We start from the raw sequence: 21285 nt of genomic DNA, 5'->3' as shown, positions 1-21285 counted from the left end.
TGAATATAATAATCCACAAAGAATCCAGGTAAAAGTAGGAAAGATACAAAGGGGAAAAAATGGAGAAAGATATTGAGAATTATCCAACTCCATGAAGGATGCAATATAAGAATAAAGGGTTTTCTAGAATGGAAAGAGGTATAGATAGAACATAGAACTTACTTAAAGAAATAATGAAGGAAAACTATCCAAACATGGAGTAACAAATATACAAGCCCATGAAGCTAAAACAGCAACCTGGTTACCAAATATAATGAGGCCTACATCAAGACACTTATCTACATTTAGAGAGAGAGAGAGAGAGATATTGGTGGTTAAGGGGGGGAAAGCAGAGAACCTGTAAAAGAACTTCAAGCAATCTTCAACCTTCTCTAAAGAAACACTATGGGCAAGGAGAGACCGGAATAATATGATCACAATACTTAAACCAAGAATACTTTTTTCCTCCAAGTCTTTCCTTCAGATATGAGAGAGAAATAAAGGCATTTTCAGATAATAAAAGCTGAAGGAGTTTGCAAACAGCAGACCCCCTACCCCATTAACCAAGAAATTTTAGAAGGAAAGCTCATATCTAAACCAACAAGAGATATCTACACAAAGAGCTGAATGAAGAAATAGATATAACCACAAAGTTAAGAAAAAGATGACAATAGGCTTTCATTTATCAATAATTACTCTAAATGGAAGTGGACTGAACTCACCAATTAAAAGCACAGATTTTGATTGAATGAGGAAACAAAACCCAACTTTCTATTGGCTGCAGGAAACACTACTGTGCTCCCAAAACAAACATAGTCTCAAAGTAAAGGGGTGTTAAATGATCCTATAAGCAAATGAGTCCCAAAAGAAGGCAATGACAGCCATACTCACATCAGATATATACTTTTCTAGCTAAAAGTATTTACCAAAGACATAATGTCTTCAATATATACTCAACAAATTACAAGAGCATCAAAATACATAAACAAACACTATCAAATCTAAAAAAGACATTGGGGAAAACACATTCATGGCAGGGAACTTCAACACCCTACTTCCACAATGTACAGATCAAGTAGACAGAAAATAAATAAGGACAGGTTAGCCTTAAACAATTAGACTACATTGGATTAATAGACATTTATGGATACTACACACTAGAAAAGCTGGATACACATTTTTCTCAAGTGCACATAGAATATTCTCCAGGATTGACCACATACTGGAACACAAGACAAATATCAACAAATATGTGAAGACTGAAATCATAACAAGCATCTTCTCTGACCATATAGATAGATAGAAGATATATATATATATATATATATATATATATATATAAAATCTACATGTCTATACATACATAGATATATCTATACATATATATACACATATATATACATAGATACAGATATATAGGTATATCTATGTATAGATTATATATATATATTATATAGTATATATCTCTATATATTTATAAGTATATATATAGATATAAATATGTCAATCTAGAAATCAGCCATTAATGGAAAGTGGGGCAAACATCTAATATATGGATACCAAACATCTTTAATAACTTATGAGACATAGCAAAAGCAGTACTAGGAGAGAATTATACAGCAATATAGATTCCCATCAAGACATAAGAAAGATCTCAAATAAATAGCTTTATCTCTCACCAAAAGGAACTAGAGAAGAACAAATAAAACCAAATACTGGCAGAAGAAAGGAAATGATAAAAACTAGAGCAGAAGTAAAAGAAATAGAATCAAAAGGACAGTCATAAAGAGTAATATAGAACTAAAAGCTAGTTCTTTGAAAAAATAACTAGACAAACTCCTAGCTAGGTTCACAAAGATTAAGGGAGAACACTGAAATAATGAAAGAAAAGTTACAACAGACATGGCAGAAACCCAGAGGATAACAAGAGATTACTATCAGCATTTCTATGTTAACAAGTTCAAAAACCTACGAGAAATGGACAAATTCTTAGAATTATATAATCATCTGATACTGAATAGGGGAGAAATAGAAAACCTGAACAAACAAATCACTAAAAACAAAATTGAAAACAAAAACTCCCCCAAAAACAAAAGTCCAGGACCAGATGTCTTCACAAGCAAGTTCTACCAAACTCAAAGATGAACTAATACCTCTCTTGCTCAACTCTTCCAGAAATTTGAGAGAGAAGGATTACTTCTAAACATATTTAATGTGGCCAATATTACTTTAATACCAAAACTAAACAAGGACAACATAAAAAAGAAAACTACAGACCAGCCTCCCTAATGAACACAGATGCTCAAATCCTCAATAAAATCTAAGCAAGATGAATCCAACAGTGCATTAAAAGGATAATACACCATGTCCATGTGGGAGTTATGCCAGGGACACAAGGATGCTTCAACATTGGAAAATCAATGAAAATAATTCACCACATCAATAAAAAGATAAAAACCATATGATCATATCAATAGATGCTGTGAAAGCATTTGATAATATTCAACACCCATTTATGAAGAAAACCTTTGAAAAGTTGGTATAACTGGAACATACATAATAAAAGCCACATATGACAAAACCAGAGCTAACATCATTTTCAATGGTGAAATATTGAAAGTTTTCCCACTAAGTTATAGTTCAAGACAAGGAGATCCACTCTCATGCTACTATTCTACATAGCATTGGATACAAGCTAAAGCAATTAGACAATAGAATGCTATAAAAAAAAATCCAAATTGAGATAGCTATCATTATTTGCAGGTGACATAATAATATCTAGAGAGAACCCTGAGGACACCACTGAAAAACTAAACAAAGCAAGAAACCAGCTGAGCAAAGTGGCAGATTACAAAATCAATACACAAAAACTAGTTACCTTCCTGTATATAAGCAATGAATCCAAAGAGGAAGAAATTAATAACCCCAATCAAGTGACAATCCTATCCCAAATAATTGAATACCTAGGAGTAAACCAATAAAGTAGCTGAAAGACCTATACAAGGAGAACTATAAGACACTGTTAAATGAAGTAGAAAACACAAAGAAATGGAAAGATATTCCATGCTCATGGATTGGAAAAACCAATGTTGTCAAAATGACCATTTTATCCAAAACTATATACAGATTCAATGCAATCCCAATAAAAAAATCAAATGGTATTGTTCAAAGAACTGGAAATAACATTACTGAAATTCAGATGGAATACAAAAGATCCCAGATTGCCCAAATAATCCTGACAAAAAGAGAAAAAAAGGCTTTTAGACATCAAACTATTCTATACAGCTAAATAATAATTATTATCATTATGATTAAAACAGCATGGCACATGGTAACAAAAACAGACATATAGGCTAATATTAAAGAATTGAGAAACCAGAAATAATCTCATACCTGAATGGACAGTTAATCTACGATAAAGTAGCCAAGAATATACACTGGACAGGAATCTTCAATACAGTGTTTGGAAAACTAGAAAGCTAAATGCAGAAGAATGGTATTAGAGCATTCTCTTATGCCATAAAACAAAATCAACTCAAAATGGGTAAGACTTACATGTAAGATCTGAAACTGTAAAATACATAGAAGAAAACAGAAAAAGCACTTCACCTTCATTGATATCTTTGCAGATTAGTCTCCAGCAGCAAGGAAAACAAAAGAGAATATAAGTAATTGGGGCTATATTAAGACAAAAAATTTCTACCCAATGAAAGAAACCATCACTTAAAAAAAAAAAAGAAACCCTACTGAATGGGAGAAAATGTTTGCCCATCATATATTCAACAAGGAGGAAATACCCAAATCTACAAGAACTCATACAAGTCAACAAAAAGAAAAATGATCAATTTATGTACAGATGAGATAAATAGGCATTTCTCCAAAGAAGACTATGCAGATGGCCAAAGGGCATATGAAAAAAAAAAATCATCATCACTTACTATCATGGAAATATTAATATCTACTTAATAATTAGACCCCATTTCACAACTGTTGAGAATGGCCCATAGTAAAAAGACCAGAAACATCAAGTGTTGATGAGGATGTGTAGAAATAGGAAACTTTTTACACTGTCAAGAATGTAGATTATTACAGCCAGTATGGAAAATGATCTGGAGATTTCTTATAAGATTAAAAATGAATCTCTTATATGACTAAGCAATTCCATTCCCAGGTATCTACCTGAAGAATACAAAAAACTCTAATTAAAAGGGAATCATACACTTCCATAATCATTGCAGTGTTATTTACAATAGCCAAGCTGTGGAAACCATCTAAATGCCCAAAATAAGATGAGTGGATCAAGATAATGTAGTATATATACAGAACGGAATACTATCCAACAATCAAAAAATATAAATTCTTACCATTTGTAGCAACATGGATGGAGCTGGAGGGGATTATGCTATGCAAAAGAAATTAGAAGGAGAAAGACAAATACAATATTGTATCACTTGCATGTGAAATATACAACCAAAGTGTTGTACAAATCCAAGCTAAGAATTAAATCTAGACATTGACTGAAGAACTGAGGCTACCAGAGGGGACAGGAGAGGGATGAAAACAGGGTGGGATGGGAGCACAATAAAATGGTGTTTGATGGTGGGTATGGTATGGTGTGGTGTGTGGTGGTAACAGCATCTGAAGGGGGAGATCTTATACATCTAGAATATAGGGCCCCCCCCACTGAGAAGCTAAAGCCACTTAGGCATGAGTTCGATCTAGGCCCCAGAGGTGATCCACATGGCGCAACAGACCTCTTCTGACCCGCCTGCTGTTCCCCTCAGCAGTGCACTTCGTCAGTCTGCCTGTTCTGCTCCTCACTCTGTCTCTGGTGAAGCCCCTCACCATCCCTGCACCTCTGGCCTGTGCCCCAGCTCAGTATGCACAAATAAATAAATTTCTTAAAAATATATATAATCAATGATACTAACCAATTACCTCAATACAAAAATAAATAAAAATACAAGCATAGACCTTAGAACAATTCCCAGTGAATACAAATGGGCTCAGCTCTTTTTGTTGTGGCAATAAATAACTTCCTCTGTATGCCCAGAACATGATTGGTTTGTGTCAGCTAATCGGTCACTTTAAGTGGTGTAAAGAACTTTTGCAATAGTTCATTGTCTTCAAGGACTGAAAAGATATTATTAGCTATGATTCTGGGTCTAGAGGAGTTAATGATGTAGTTGAGATATATGAGACAAACATTATTACATATAATCATCACGTGAAACTGTGTGAAGAGCCAAGTGTGAGATTCAATTTAGGGGAGGACATGGGATGAGATACAGCACTACTGGAGTTTGAGCTGGAACATGGTTCACTGAGTAACATGGAGCCTAACTAAGTCTCAGTGTTCATTGTTCCTTAGTCTCTTCTAAGCCTTTGTCAGTGTTAATTAAAAGAATGGAATAACAAAGCCCTGAATGTTTTCATCACTTGTAAGAAGGACTCTGAGTTCTGGGAAGAATCTGGCTGAATTATTAACAACTTGGAGCATGGGTTGATAACTTCTTTTTTAAGTAAGAAATTTATTTGCCAAAATTACATTCCTCCACTTCAAAGTATGAATTCCATTCCTTTCTAAAGCTGAAATACAATTTCCAAGCAAGCCATTTACTTTGTAATCTTTCTGCCAAGAATCATCTGCATGCTCATTACTGATCTACCCCTCTAAGAGACAATGCAAGCGTGGTCTTATGCTACTTAGGCTGAAGCAGAAGGATAATTCAGCCCTCACCAAAAGAAGGAATAAGCTTTGAGCAGAGACTCTCACCCCCTGTATTATTTAGAATGTTCAATGCCTTACCCTGAAGGAATAGCATCCTCTCTTAGCGAGAGTATCACCATTAGGTCTTGTGGGAATTCAGCTGAGGAAAAGATTATCCAGCATCTCTCTCACTGTATTAAGGGTGGAGAGCTGCAGGAAATCAGCAAAGGTTCACAGGCAGGTGGTCTGGGCTGGCATTTGACTTCTACAAGCTGAGTTTATTTTGGCAAATCATTTAAGTTCTCTGTGACTATTTCCTTATTTATAAAATTGGAGCAAACATAGACTTACTTTATTGGATTATTTTGAGGATTAACAAAATAATTGTTGTAATGTCTTCATTAAAGTAACTAATCAAAGAAGGGTTACTTATATGTGGAGTGAATTGAATTAAATATATTCATATTTGTTCCTATTGCTTTGCCCTTTCTTTCAATAAACCACGGCATTTCAAGAGAGGGATACTTAATGTTTTATTTTTATTCTCTAGAAAAAAGAAAAAGAAAATTCGTATATCAAATAATTAATATCTAAACACGTGACTACTTGGTTGAGAGAAGGCAGGTACAAGCTGAATGGTCACACCCTGTTCTTTTATAACATCTCCTCCCCACCATTCTTTAAAGAGGTATGAAGTTTGTTTCTTCAGTCCACATTCTGTTTTCCACATTTTTACTTTGTTCCTGAGAGGATCACAAATTCTCTTTTTTAAAAGATTTATTTATTTATCCATACAGAACTAAGGTATAGGCCAGAGGTACAGGGGATGAAAAGATTCACCAGGAGACAGAGTGGGGAACAGAACAGGCAGGTTGACGAAGTACATTGCTGAGGGGAGCAGCCAGTCAGACAGGAGAGGTCTTCTCTGCCATGTGGGTCAACCCCTCCCCTCCACTGACTAGGCATCTAACTGGTCCTGAAGCGGCTGTGGCTAGTTCTGTAGTGCTGTGCTTTAACCTGTTGCCATCAGGCAGGGCCATCGAATTCTCAATGTTAATAGCCTTGAATATGCCCCCCCAACATCTAAGTTTCTGTTTGCTTTGTGTAATACTTGTTCACATTTTTCATGTCATTTGATAGAAGTATTTGACTGAAAAGAATTTTCGTTGAGCTGAGTCAGAAATCGGATTTAGAAGCCACAGTAGTTAGTGTGTTCCTTTTTGACCCTACACTAATCATTTTGTTTCCTCAGGCATTCTAGTCCATGAAACTAATCAAATCTTTGAATCTTCTCCATTCCCTCTTCTGTGCTGCCATTTACAAGAAAGCACAGTAAAGAGTACTATTTTTCATTGAAAGGAAGCTACACATAGCTGACTTCTGTTTTCACATGATGATCCTTTCTGTATTCGTAGCCTTACATTGGTCTCAAAAGAGCAAAGGCTAGAAAGCAGCTCTTCAGGTCCTGAGCATCTGATAACCATCTGTTAGTGATGTTGTTTCTGAAACTCAAGCATTTGCTGTTATCCTTACTTCCCTTCAAAAAACAAACAAAAGAAAAACAAAAAATCACCATATAAACTATCCAGATCAGTTCCTGAAATAAGCCTGATGAAACCATCTATGGTTAAAGAGGATAGGTATACAATTGTATATTCTCTAATGTCATCAGCTAAAGATAATGAAAATGAATTGCATAAGGATTTTCAATTTTGTAAATTCCTTCTTTTGTACATAACTACTTATCATAATGATAAAACTCACTAGTTTATTGAGCATAAATTGTATGCCAGGCATTTCTTCTAAGTGCCTCAAGATGCGAAGTCCCTACAGATGCAGCATAAGTACTTCTATCACATATATTTTTTTTTAAAGATTTATTTATTTGTGCATACAGAACTGGGGTACAGGCCAGAGGCTCAGGGATGGTGAGAGGCTTCACCAGAGACAGAGTGGGGAGCAGAACAGGCAGATCGACAAAGTCCACTGCTGAGGGGAGCAGCGGGCGGGTCAGGAGAGGTCTGCCACGCCATGTGGTCACCTCCGGGGCAGGCGGGGATCGAACTCATGCGGAAGCGGCTTTAGATTCTCAGTGCTGTGCTTTAACCCACTGCGCCACCAAGGAGGGCCAATATCACATATATTTTTACTTAACACAGAGAAGATAAGTAAAAATTTTATGGTCACACAGTTTGCAAGATTGAGTGGTAGATCTTGTGAGTAAACCTGAATCTTTGGACACTTCACACATTTGGAGAGTGATTTTATGAAATGTTGTAATTTGTCTAAGGATGCTGTTGCTTCCAAATGCCATTTGGATTGTGTGGACAGGAAAGTTGTGAAAAGGGGCGTTCCCACCCAGATTTAGGCTCCATTTTGAAGAGCCCCACCTTGGCTACAGTTATGTCAGTGCTTCTCACATTGCAAGGATGCTCTCAAGGTTCTTTTGATATCAAATGGCTGTAGAAAAGGCACATGATCTTAAACTATTGACTGATGACCTGTCATGAAAGAAGATTATAAACTTATAATTATAAACTTATGTTGGACTAGATGTGTTTACTATTTTAATGACTAAATTATTTTTTTCATTTAGTATTTTAGGAAGGAAAACAGCAAGTTGCTACATAGGCTGTCGACTTTTACTCTTTTTCAATGCATACATTTCATTATGTATATAAAAGGCAAAGTGGTATTTTTGGAGGAGACAACTAAATAAAGAACTACAAGAAAAACCTTAAATCACAGAAATGTGTTAGATGTAAACAGGTCACAATGGAAAAATAAAAAAGAGGAGTGTGAATCAGGAATATTTAGAGGAAACTCACTTTCACCCTTACTTGGTAATACCAAAATGAAAGCAGTTTTCTATAATGATTACAATTTAGAAGGAAATAAGTAGTGAAATTATTTTTCCCATAAGGAAATGCCCAGTTAATTCAAAGAGAGAAAATTGTCCTCTGTTGTAGAGAACATTTTCTTTTTCTTGTGATACAAGACACCTAGTAGATTTTTTTTTATTAAAATGTACATTAGGGCCCTCCCTGGTGGCACAGCAAGTTAAAGCACAGCACTAAGAAGCTAAAACCACTTCAGCATGAGTTCTATCCCTGCCTGCTCCGGAGGTGACCCACATGGCATGGCAGAACTCTCCTGACCCGCCTGCTGCTCCCTTCAACAGTGTACTTTGTCAGTCAGCCTGTTCTACTCCCCACTTTGTCTCTAGTGAATTCTCTCACTGCCCCTGCACTTCTGGCCTGTACCACAGTTCCATATACATAAAAAATAAATCTTAAAAAAAAAATGTACATTAATGAAATAAGTGTCCCTGTTCCCAAGTCTTATAGGGGAGCTATGTCAGGGCATGGAATATTCTGCTATTATGTTCTTCAATCAAGTAAATTATCACTCATTCTTACAAACTGACGGACTCCTATATCTACCAGGCACTTGGGAAATACAACTTCCTTATTTTCTTTCTTCATTAGCCTTACAAACATTTATATATAAACCATCTATGCAACATTAATGCTGAGAGTTTAGAATATATCTTTAAAAAACTGGATACATGGAATTTGGAGACGTGTATTATGACTCTACTTATGTACAAATATCAACTGTTATAGCTAAGGATAAAAATCTACGAATGACAATTATTTTCCTTTGAAAAGGTATCAAAATTCAGTATAGTTAAGAATGAAATATGTGGATAATAATAGAGATTTGGAATCATCCATAATATAGGTAACTTTATTCTTGTTTGTGAAAACTCTCAAGTAAAATGATACTACATTTTTCAAGAGTTATGCAATTATTCTTTAATAGGTTCAAATAATAAAGTCCTATTCTTTGTAAGTCAATCTTATCACAATCTTTCCAAAATATCATATCCTCTACTAATGTATAATAAATATACATTAAATATAATTTAACTATTTCAGGATGATGTAGATTGTTCTTTGTTGCAATCTTTTATAGATATTTTTAAATGTTCCTGATCTCTTCCTTTGCTATTGCCCAGCTTTTAATATTTCAATTCTTGGTTGATAATTAGGGCCTCTCTTTCAGCTTACTTCTTTGTTCAAGGAAAATCCAGTCTGTTATACACATAGAAGCCAGGTAATAGTTCTCATATAAAGTGAGATTAATAGATTCTTCAGTCTTCAGTCTTTGAAATGTAGATTTTTATTTATGAAGTGGCTTATTTAAATTTCACCCATTATTGTAGTCAATATTCTATATAGTTGGCATTTCCATATACATGTGGCCACTGACTCCATTAAGGAAGTGAAGGGGTAGGTGGAGTCTCCAGTCGAAGCAACATGAACAAAGGCAAGGATGGGCTTTGGAAGTATGGTGAAAATTGTAAATTGTTCAGCATGTCTAGAGCCTTGATTGACTATACGACAAATACAAGGAATGTTGCATTTGGCAATAGGAACAAGAAATGGAGCAATAAACAGGGGAAAAATAGTAAAGGCTCTTACAGTTCAACAACAAGATATGAGATGTCACCCAAGTGTTTTAGAGAAGGCAACGTCAGGATAAGATATGTAGTTTAGCAAAACTATATTTGTGTCATTGTGAAAATGTTGCTATAAATGACTAAGCAAATCTTATTTATACTGTGACTTCTCATATTCATAACTAAAATGAATTTAAAGAGCTATGCAAATTTGAGCCAAAACTCAAATGTGACAATAAGACCACAGCTATAAGGGCACAGGAGGAAAAAAATCACTAATATTCTGTAAGGCTTCCTCAGAGAGTCATAGAGTACTCTATTATATGCATTTTTGGCATCTGGAATATAGCAGTGAATCCTGAAGCCAGATTGAGAATATTTGTCCTTTGTGTAAAGCAATCCAGTTAAGAAGAATGCAACAGATGATGTACATAGAAAGTTGAGTTAATGAAAAATATAAAAATACTTTGAAATGCCAATTACTAATTAAAATGTTTTCATCATTGTTATCATTATTACAATACATATGTAGTAGACATACCTTTTAAATGATAAAAAAGGTGTCAAGAAAGATTAATGAGTTGCTTAAGAAGTACATAATAAAGATAAATATACGTATAGCTCTTCACTTAAAGTAATGTAAGAATTTTGTAGTGTTAGTTTTTCCTTTGTACTGGTGAAAGACTATGCACAGGTATACCAAATGGCCTGTACTAAGAAACTAAGAATATGACCCTGGCAAATAGTCTTCTATGTTGTCATTAACAGCAACATAATAATGATGCTGATGGTGGTGGTGATGGAGGTAGCAATAAATATGAGTAGTTTTCCTCACTGATAGTTCTATAATTTGTTTCCAGGTATGGAAAATCATAAAATATAAATGTAGGAAGGACTAAATATACATTCCAATGTGCTTATTAATTAAGGAATTGAATGAAATATTTTAATTCTATAATTTTACTGACTACGACAGTAAAACTAAGAAGAGATAAAAGGTCACAGTTGGAAGCATCCTGCTTCATATACTTCAGAATTCAGACTCAGTACTCTTCTCATATGTTGAATGTCCTTTAAAATAAGTGATCTTTTGTATATCAGTGCCTAAGTCGATAGAGATAATGAGGGGAGATAAGACAGTAGCACCACTGAAAGCCATTCCTGAGTTGATTGTTTTCCTTGGGTCTATGTGGCAGCAATATGGTCATCTTGAAATCATTTCTCTTCAAAAAGTAGGGAATATAGGCCTAAGCTAATCAACTCTCAGAGGGTGAAAAAGCATAGTGAAAATATACAGCAATTGCAGACCTGTGCCAAATATCTTCTTGCTTTATGTGTTCTTGATATGACTTCTGAATTTTGCTGGGCATCATTAATCCAAGGTCAATGCCATATGTGTTGGACAGTCCAATCCAGTGGTACGAGTACCATGCGGCACTGTCCTTGGTTTAGATTTTATGAGATTGGTGACAGTAATCTGACACAGAAACACTTATTTTCTATTTTCCCCACAGATATATTTTTTTATTAATCTGTTCATTTTTAACCAAGAGTAAGAACTTTGTTTTTGATTTATTATGAAATGGTTCTGTATAATAGAATTTGCTTGCCTTATGTAAATAAGTTTATAGTGATCTCATTGCCTATCTGGGAAAAGTCTTCAGGAAATATCTGGATTATTGACATTTCCAGATATGTGTCCATAGAATTAAAATGTGTGACTTATAATCTAAAAATGTATGAGTAGTTATTTGTGTCTAGGATTTTGCTGAAAATGACTCATAGAGAAAATGTGTAGCCATCCATGGAGTGCATCTGAGAACAATTTTGATGGAAAATGTTTCCTTATACAATACTATGTATTCCATATGTAAGTTATAACATGCAAAAATTATGCATATTGTATGCAGTCTTAACAGAATTTCTTGGGTACATAGTGTTATAAAACGCATGAGTAGTGTGTATCAAATCAGCTTGTCTTGATAGGAACAGGAAACCTGAATCAGCTTCATTCTAAACCTCAACATCTGTGACCTTGGAGTAAATCAATAGAATATGTTACACTTGTTTTTAGGAGGTGGAATTAATGCAACTTCTCATGTAAGTAAATTATTAGCTATGAGTCTTCACAATGTTTCTGTCTCTAGAGATACAATAAATGCTTAACTTTCTTGTTCTCCAGTAGCCCACTGTCTACTGTGAGGCAGATTTGTGCACACAGAACCAACAAAGCAACAAAGGAAAACAGATGAAGACTGAGGTTTGAAGAAAATAGGGAAGTGGATGCTTTATAAAGGAAGTGAAATTAAAACTTAAATATTTAAGAAAAATGCTTTTTTTCTTTATTCTTATAAAACACTCAAGAATCCTCTAGAATTACACATCTTTTCTTCCTGAAGGATCAGATACTTCCAGTTTCCTAATCTACAAGCTACTTTTACTGATAGAGAATTGATGAATTTGACTTCTTAAAATTTAATAATCCTGTCTTTTACTTATGAATACAAAAATTGGGAGAAAATAAATGTTCTCATTTCTTAAGTGAGAAATTTGAATGAAAAAGGATAATTAAATGGAAAACTAGAAGAAAACCATCACTTATTACTTTTACTATACTTTGCCTGTTCATCCTCATTCTCTCGTGAATATGCAGTGAAAGTTTCCGGTACTGTCTCTACAAATAAAATAATATTTTCCTGGAAATTTTTATTATCAAGTCAAACAACAAAGCAAACATTCTCACTTGATGATCATGTAATTATATAATAACATTTTATATATTTATATAATGATTCTGTTTAGGTTCAGATGTTAGACTGGGAAAAAGTGTTCATTTCATTGTCCGGGGCTCCATCAAGGCAAACTAACATTAGGAGAAACTCAAAATTCAAATGGAGTGACTTGTGAAATGATGAGCTATTCATTTTCCTATTGAAGAAGATCACCAGTCTTCCAAATAAAGTTAGGCTCCATAATAAGTTAAAATTAACTTATTATGAGCAAACATAAATATTTTCTCAAAACGTAATTTTGGATTGACTCAAACGATCAAGGAAAAAAGTTTAACTCCATTGTCTAAGTCTGAGATGACTTTGACGCAAACATTAAAAATAAAATGAGCAGCTGAGTGAGAAAAAGAGCAAAGAATACCATTTCTTTTTCTGAACCAGTTGGGGATGTTATATATCCACAAGATATATAAAAAGATAGGTTGAAGATAAAACTGACAAATCTTTCTTCCCCTTTTCATTATGAATTAAAAACCATCTGTACAGCCAAAATGTCTAAGCAAATACAAAGTGTTCTATCATGTGGTAGAGGAAATGAGATGTATAAGAAGCTAGATGTATATGCAGATTTCTTTGACAAATACAAAATACATTTCAAATATGCATCTAAAGCATCAGTAATAAGTGTGGAATAAAAGTCTTCAATGCTTTAATTATACTTTTGCTTGACATGACAAGACTAACAGTTGTTCACCTAGAGACAAGCAAAGAAACTGAACTCTAATTCCAGCCAGAATATTCTAAGTATCACTTTTCAGGGCAATGAAAATGCAGTGCTGAGTCGGAATTTTCTATTAATAGGGATGGATTTGATATTAAGTGAGACTGAATGACTTCTAAGTTTCTTTCTATCAAGCAAAGGGAAAAGAGGACTTAGAACATTTGGAATATTATTTCCTGCTGTGTCTGATGACCTTCAGGATCAGACTCCTTGTCTGATTGTTGGTTTCTTGTTTGTTTTGTTTTTCTCTTTTAATTTCAGCAACTATAGAATTTGGGTAGAAGTAAAAGGGACTTCATGGGTTTGGGCACATTTCCATTTTAGATGTTTTGTCCTAAGGGATATCTGAAGGTCCCTGGTTCCTATGTCAAAATGACTTTGTTTGGTCTTTCATAGTCCTAACTTATGGCAGGATATTATTTGTCATGTGGTGCACCCTCAAGCACAATTTTCACAAAGTTCCATCCTCACTACTTACAGTTGTTTTGTTTTTGCTTTTGATAGAGAAATGTATCTTCATCTTGATATTACTCTAGCCAGTCACCATTTACATATTTCTATCTACCCAAGTGTTATAACTGATGTTAGTATGAAGTTTGTTTCTTATTTTTTGTTTAGTGTGGTCACCCAATGGATATATTTCAAGAGATAATAAGTCTGTTATGAGCAAAGCAGGAAGATGGTAAACATTGGTAGGAAGATGGCAAACATTTTTTTCAAACTGAACTCATTGTTTACTTTGTTTTTTTTTTCATGGATTACTGTACAGATTAGTAAAAAAAAAAAAATGCCATAGACAAAATAGATCTGGTTTTAATGAACTATCATACAATATCCCTAAATGAAAATTAAAGAAATACAAGCCCAGTGATACTATGGTTAAGTAAATATATAACTTGGTGAACAATTAGACTTTTAGTCTCTTGACCTATGGCTCATAGAAGGTTATTTTGTGAGGTAGCCTGCTGGAATGCCATCCTATAACTTCTCCCTCAGAGTAATACAAATCACAGCAACACTCTAGAAACATGTTTGTATCATAATAAAAAGCACTCAGTAATATACTACTGTAACAGAAAATTCAAAATCTTTAACCATACTTTCACATCTTCCTATTTTCATATCAAACAAAAGGACTCAACTTTATAAGATTTTTTTAAGATTTATATATTTATGCATACAGAACTCGGTGCAGGGGTGCTGAGAGGATTCACCAGAGACAGAGTGGGAAGCAGAACAGGCTGACTGACAAAGTACACTGCTGAGGGGAACAGCGAGCAGGTCAGGAGAGGTCTGCCGCACCATGTGGATCACCTCCGGGGTTGGGGATTGAACTCATGCTGAAGTGGCTTTAGCTTCTCAGTGCTGTGCTTTAACCCACTGTGCCACCAGGGAGGCCCCAGATTTTTAATTTTTTTAAAAGTCACTGTTAAATGACTTTTCCTTCCTAGGTTGTATGCTGGCTTCCAAATTTCAGAAATAAAAACTGAAAAATAATGCATCTTAGTAAGGAGGGAATGAACGTGCCTAAGTCCCCCTTTCACGCCCTTACTTGAAGACATGTACCACACATTCATGATATACCCAACTTCCTTCCTCTCACATCTTCAGAATCAGCTATTGCTATCTTTACTACTGCAGAACCTGTGGGAATATCCAGTGGGCTAAAATCTAAGAGGGAGCGTCAGCACATACTTGCCCGCACAATTTATAGGAAATAAAATGCTTTTCCAGATCTTACACATTTATAAAAACAAAACGACAAAAGAGCAAGCTACAATTGGAAAAAACACTGGGAAGTCCTCTCCTCTAAGATTTGTTCTTGGCAAGATAATTCCCTAATTATTGTTATTTGCTTGAAAGCTGAGTTTCCCTGTACACACATTTCCAGTAAAATCTCCCAAAATATGAACATTCAGTCTTAACTTCACCTTACTTGTCCTCATGTAGATTTCTGTGAATTTACCCTTCTCTGTTTATACTGGAGGCTCCTTGACTTGTTTGTTCTGAGGTTACTAATTATATTTCATAGTAAAAATATAATATTATTATATAATTACATTGTATATAAATTAAATGAGTACATATAAAACTATTACAATGTTTAAAGTACCTTCATACTCTATTTAATGTGGGTAGACAACTGTTATGAATTCTACTTTAAAAATTAATAAATGGAGGCATATGTTGAATAAGCAATTTGCCCAAGATCATGTGGCTATTAAATGCCATTTAAAGAACCAGACTTGAGGTGTGGGAAAGCTTTGACAAGAATTCTCTTATTTTCTTAGACTCTAAACTATTCTTTTATTGTGATTGATTTTTTTATAGTTTTAATGGTTACTTTTTAAAAAAATAATAGTTTATTTTTACATCATTTTGTGCATTTTTTCATCTCACGTGTTATCCCTGTGGGTTTCCCATCACTAAATCACCCATGCGCCATCACCATAGTCCAGTGCATTTCTCTCCCCACACTTTTTGATCTCATTCCTCTCATTGTGATTGATTTTTAAAGGGATCATCCAATTATATAAAGAAAGTGCATCTGACTCTCTCCTTTTAATGTTGAATATATCCACTCTCTACTGTGTCTCTGCTTCCATTTTCACACTCCCAACTCCTTCTATCAAATAGCTTCTCAACTGCTTGGAAAGGTATACTATGAAAGACACCACTATGATGAGTTAGTTACCCTTTTGCTGTTTAATTTGTCTCACTCATATATAGGTAGCTGATGCTGTTGTCAAAATTGCCATTTAATTCCCTTAACATACTCTTTGTTTAAAATGTACTTCACAAAAACAAATGCAGTCATAATATGCTTCCAGAAGGGGCTTTTTAGACCACCCCAGCCCCCAAGTAGTCCATGCTTGAGTGTTAAGATCAAGAATCTGCTTTATGGGTTTCAGTGGCTGAGGCCAATTTGCTTCTGGTGTTTTCCTTTGTGGGAAAGGTATCATCCAGTTACTCAAGCCAAAGAAATAGCTACTTTCTCCAGTCACCCTTCCCCCATATCTCTTAAACCACTTTCCTCTATTTACACAGAACACTCATAATTTATGTCATCTCTTCTCTATTGGTGGAACTGAAGGTATTATATAAGTGAAATAAGTCAGATCAAGAAAGACAAAATACCAGATGATTTCTCACACATGTGGAATGTTGGGAGAAAAAAGAATGAAAGGACTGACTAAACCAAAACAAACCCTAAAAATCTGAGTGCAGAATTAAGTTACTAGAGGAGAAAGTGGAAATGCAAAATAAAGGAGAGCAGAGGGCTCATGGGCCATAGTGGATGCTTTGGCAGTGGGTGTGGTGTGGTAACATTCATCTGAAGAGGTATGAACTACACCTTTAAATCATATACAGTGTCGTAAACCAACATTACCTCAACAACAACAACAACAAAATTTAAACGACTATTTGCTTTGAGATAAAGATCTCTAATGATCTCTAATATATTGTGCCCTGCCTAGGGTTTGACTTCTTCAGATATTTCTGGAATGATTTCCTCCTCTACTCCATTTTCTGTTTTGTTCCATATAGTCCAGTCTCATTTCATTGATTTCTTTCAATAACTCACAGACCTGCTCCTTTCTAAAGGTAATGCTTTTTCAGATCTCTCTCTCTCTCCTTTTCTCTCTTTCTTTCTAGTTAACCCTTACTTTCCCTTCAATTCTCAGCTCAATGACTACTTTTTCATACAAAACTTTGACCTTTCATTCCCACTGCCCCACTCCCACCCCCACCTTTTTAATAGCATGCTTTCTCTGGGGCACTCACTTCTGTGGTAATATTACTTTTAATTGACTGACTGATGAGATGCTGTAATGGAAAAGATTAATTGTAGATCTATAACTCATTCTTTCCACCTTGAAAATACCTGAGACAGTTTTCCTTAACCCTAAACATACCTCCTTGCAAATGCTGACTGATGAAATTTACTAGTCCATATTTCTGATTCAGGAATGCTTTCAACTTGATCTATCTGGCCTGTTTGTTGAATATATAGCTGAAATTTGTGGGTTTATGAACTGAAGCTATGCTAATGAGCATTGTTAATCACATGGCTAGAACTGGGCTATAACATGATCATACCTAAATCATGTCTGGCCTTTGCTAATTCAAGCCAAGGAGAGAAAAACACCTCTTCTCTAGCACACCATGATTCAGAAAACAAGAAGCTGTGTGAGGAGGCCTCAGCTCTATCAGATATTGCTGAGCCATATTCTGTTGATAGGCCTTTCTTGTACCCATTTGTCAAGCTTGATGTTGCGTACGACTTGTATTTCATGTCTCACTGACAACTCTGTCTTTTGTTACTCTATAGATGGGATATCCATGTTTTATCCTCATTATCTCATAAGCAGGTGGCTATTTTATCAAGCAGTTATATTTCTATTTTGTGGTCCAGAATTTATCATATAATGTGTATCAAATAAATACTTGTTTGGCAGTGGTCACTTACTTGTTTGGCAGTGGTCATTAGAGCTCATCATATTTAAATCCTTTTGCTTTCCTGCACACAAGGAAAATTACATAGCTTCTCACAAAGTTGGATAATGTTTAATTTTGACCAATGGACTTTCAGTGGAAATTACATACATTACTTCAAAGTAAAGGCAATTAAGTTCAGGTGTAAATTGTCCGTACTGTCCTTCTCTAACAAATGCTGAAATCTTATGTTGGGATGGTTGTATGGGAAACAAAAGAGCTTCTGTCACTTATAGGTTCCTCACTAACAGGTGGAGAATAATCCTTGCCTTCACATGTTAGATATATACCCACAGAGTCCTGCGATTTTGAAGTTTACAGGTTACCTGAATATAGTATAGCCTATGATGTCTGTTGCAAGAATGAGCAAAGAACAGGCAAGATTATATATACAACATACCCACCTTCTTCTCTTAATCCATTTTCTCTCTTCTCCAAATGCAAATTAAATTAACTACATACAAAGGAGGCAGGGAAACCCTGTTTTAACTCTCACTGCAGAAACAATAGACTGGTCTTAAATTGAATTGGCTCATTGAATTAAACTGACGCCATAATTTATTGAGCAGTGTGTTTTGTGTTCCAGGCCCTTTATAGGTATTTGAGATCAGTGATGAAGAATGCCTGATTCCTGCCATCACCGAACTCATACATTTCCTTAACAGTGATAGAAAAATGACTGTGCTATGGTAAGGAGATAAGGCAGAAAAGAGCCATCAATTCTGATTTATGGAATGAAATGGGACTTCATTGGCTGGGTGATATTCAAATTAGGTCTATGAGAGGAAGCAAAGGGCCTCTAGTAAATTTCCCATGTCATAAATGTGTATGGTGTGTTTGGAAAAGAGATTGACATGTGTGGTGGCTGGGGTGATGATGGCAACAGATCAACACTTCTTTCCAATTTTCAACCTCCAGTTCTTACTTTCACTTTTTCCTCCAGCATGAAATGAAATTATCGTGGTTTCAAATTATTTCTGGTAATAAATCACAAGAGATATGAATAATAACTGTAGGTAGGATAGTAGTACTTATTAAAGGTTCGAGAGAAGGAGCAAATAGAGGTAATCAACCAATTCCACTAACTATAGTGTACCCAGTGCGTGTAACTTTTTAGTGTAATGATCCACACAGCCTGCACAATCCTCTCTCAGCCGTGCTCTCATATATTCTTCTTTATCCATCTGGCCCTTCCCATCTTGGCATTTCTAAGTTCTGTCCTCTATTTCCATTTTAGTTCTTTTGGTGTTAATGTTCTCCTCTTTTGGAAGTTCATTTTTATAAAGACCTCCCATGTTAACTATTTAGTGGCAATAGCTCAGTTCTCAATACCATGTAAGTGAAATATTAGAGTGGGACCTGGACCAGTTGCCTTTGAGGAACTCAACCAGAGTGGGAGCTTTGCATTTATAACTAAAAATATATATCCTACACTCTTGGTCTATTCAGCCACATCTTCTCTTGTGATTCTCAAAAAAAAAAGTATGCCTAATAATCATCTCATCACTTTGGTAGAAATGACAATTTTAAGTTCCCTACTCAGGAATTTAGATTCATTAGTTTCTCTAAGGCATACGTATTTGCATTATATATATATAACCCTAGTGTTTTGATATACATAGTTCTCCAGGCACACTTTGATAAACACTGATATATACAATCATTGGAAAAAAGTCTTAACAAGAGGGGTCTTTTTTTCCTTTATGTCAGTGGTTCTCCTAGCTGTGTCTTGGGATTACAGGGAGCTTTTAAAACATTCTCAATGTACAGGCTATCCCATAGACCAATTATATCTGATTATGTGGAAGGAGATGAATAAAATTAATTTATATTCTGCAAGCTATGGCAAAATATTGCTTAAGAAGTGTCCTATTTATTGTGGCCATTAAAAAATACAGGTAAGTGGGCCCTCCCTGGTGGTGCAGCGGGTTAAAGCACTGAACTAAGAAGCTTACGCCACTTTCGCATGAGTTCAATCCCCGCCTGCCCCGGAGGTGACCACATGGCGTGGCAGACCTCTCCTGACCCGCCCGCTGCTCCCCTCAGCAGTGTACTTCATCAATCTGCCTGTTCTGCTCCCCATTCTGTCTCTGGTGAATCCTCTCATCCTCCGCATCTCTGGCCTATACCCCAGTTCTGTATGAATAAATAAATTAAAAAAAAATACAGGTAAGCAAGTGCTGTCCAATCAAGTCTCTTAACTGAGAACCCTAGTGTAGAGTATTTTAAATAAAGCCAAACATGTACCTATTTCTTAAAAGTTTAGAAGATGGATAGCAGGGACTTTTGGTAAGATAGGGGTATGTGCATCTTGGTTCTTCCAATTCCATTGCATCTACCCATCCCAAGCTAAATTACTGCTGCAGTAAGAATGCAGGTGAGGATTAAGGAGTGAGAGCCTTGGGCTCTTAGAGCAAGTGTAGCTCCAAGGTGAGAGGAAAGGCAGACATCAGATTTAGAAAACCAGTAAAGAATGTCTGATAACTGAGGTTCCTGTGCTTCACTTAAATTGATCCTGAGCTGGTGAGTGTGGATGTGTGCAAGATAAGCTCACCTGCATGAAATTGATCTCTTTGGCTTTTCCTGAATAGTTGGAAAGGTTGGCTAGTGTTCTGTCTCTGAAGATTGGAAACTTGTGGACACCAGGGAACAGAGGACTTCCTGCCATAGGGGAGGACAGCTGGTGGCTACAGCACTACTAGTCCCTATGATCAGTGGCCACCTGCTCTGGACTCTTTCCCAGTTGCTGCATTTTATTAATTTTTATTTTTTTAAAGATGTATTTATCCATGTATACAGAACTGGGATATAGGCTGGAGGTTCAGGGGGTGAGGTGATTCACCAGAGAGAGACTGGGGAGCAGAACAGGCAGATGGACTGAAATACACGCTGAGGGGAGCAGCAGGCAAGACAGGCAAGGTCTGCTGTGCCACTTGGGTCAGCTCTCTGGCCCAGGATCAAACTCATGCTGCAGTGACTGCAGATAACTTCATAGTGCTGTGTTTTTAACCCCTTGTGCCTCCAGGGAGGGCCCAGGTGCTGGATTTTAGCTGCAACGAGAAGAATTCAAAAAAATTACTTGGTTAAGGGGGTCCAGAAAAAAGGAGAAGAACTGAAAGAGTTC

Source organism: Condylura cristata, unplaced genomic scaffold (assembly GCF_000260355.1).
Source record: "Condylura cristata isolate star-nosed mole 26May11 unplaced genomic scaffold, ConCri1.0 scaffold00005, whole genome shotgun sequence".
Lineage (NCBI taxonomy): Eukaryota > Metazoa > Chordata > Mammalia > Eulipotyphla > Talpidae > Condylura > Condylura cristata.
Note: the sequence above shows the minus strand (reverse complement) of the source record.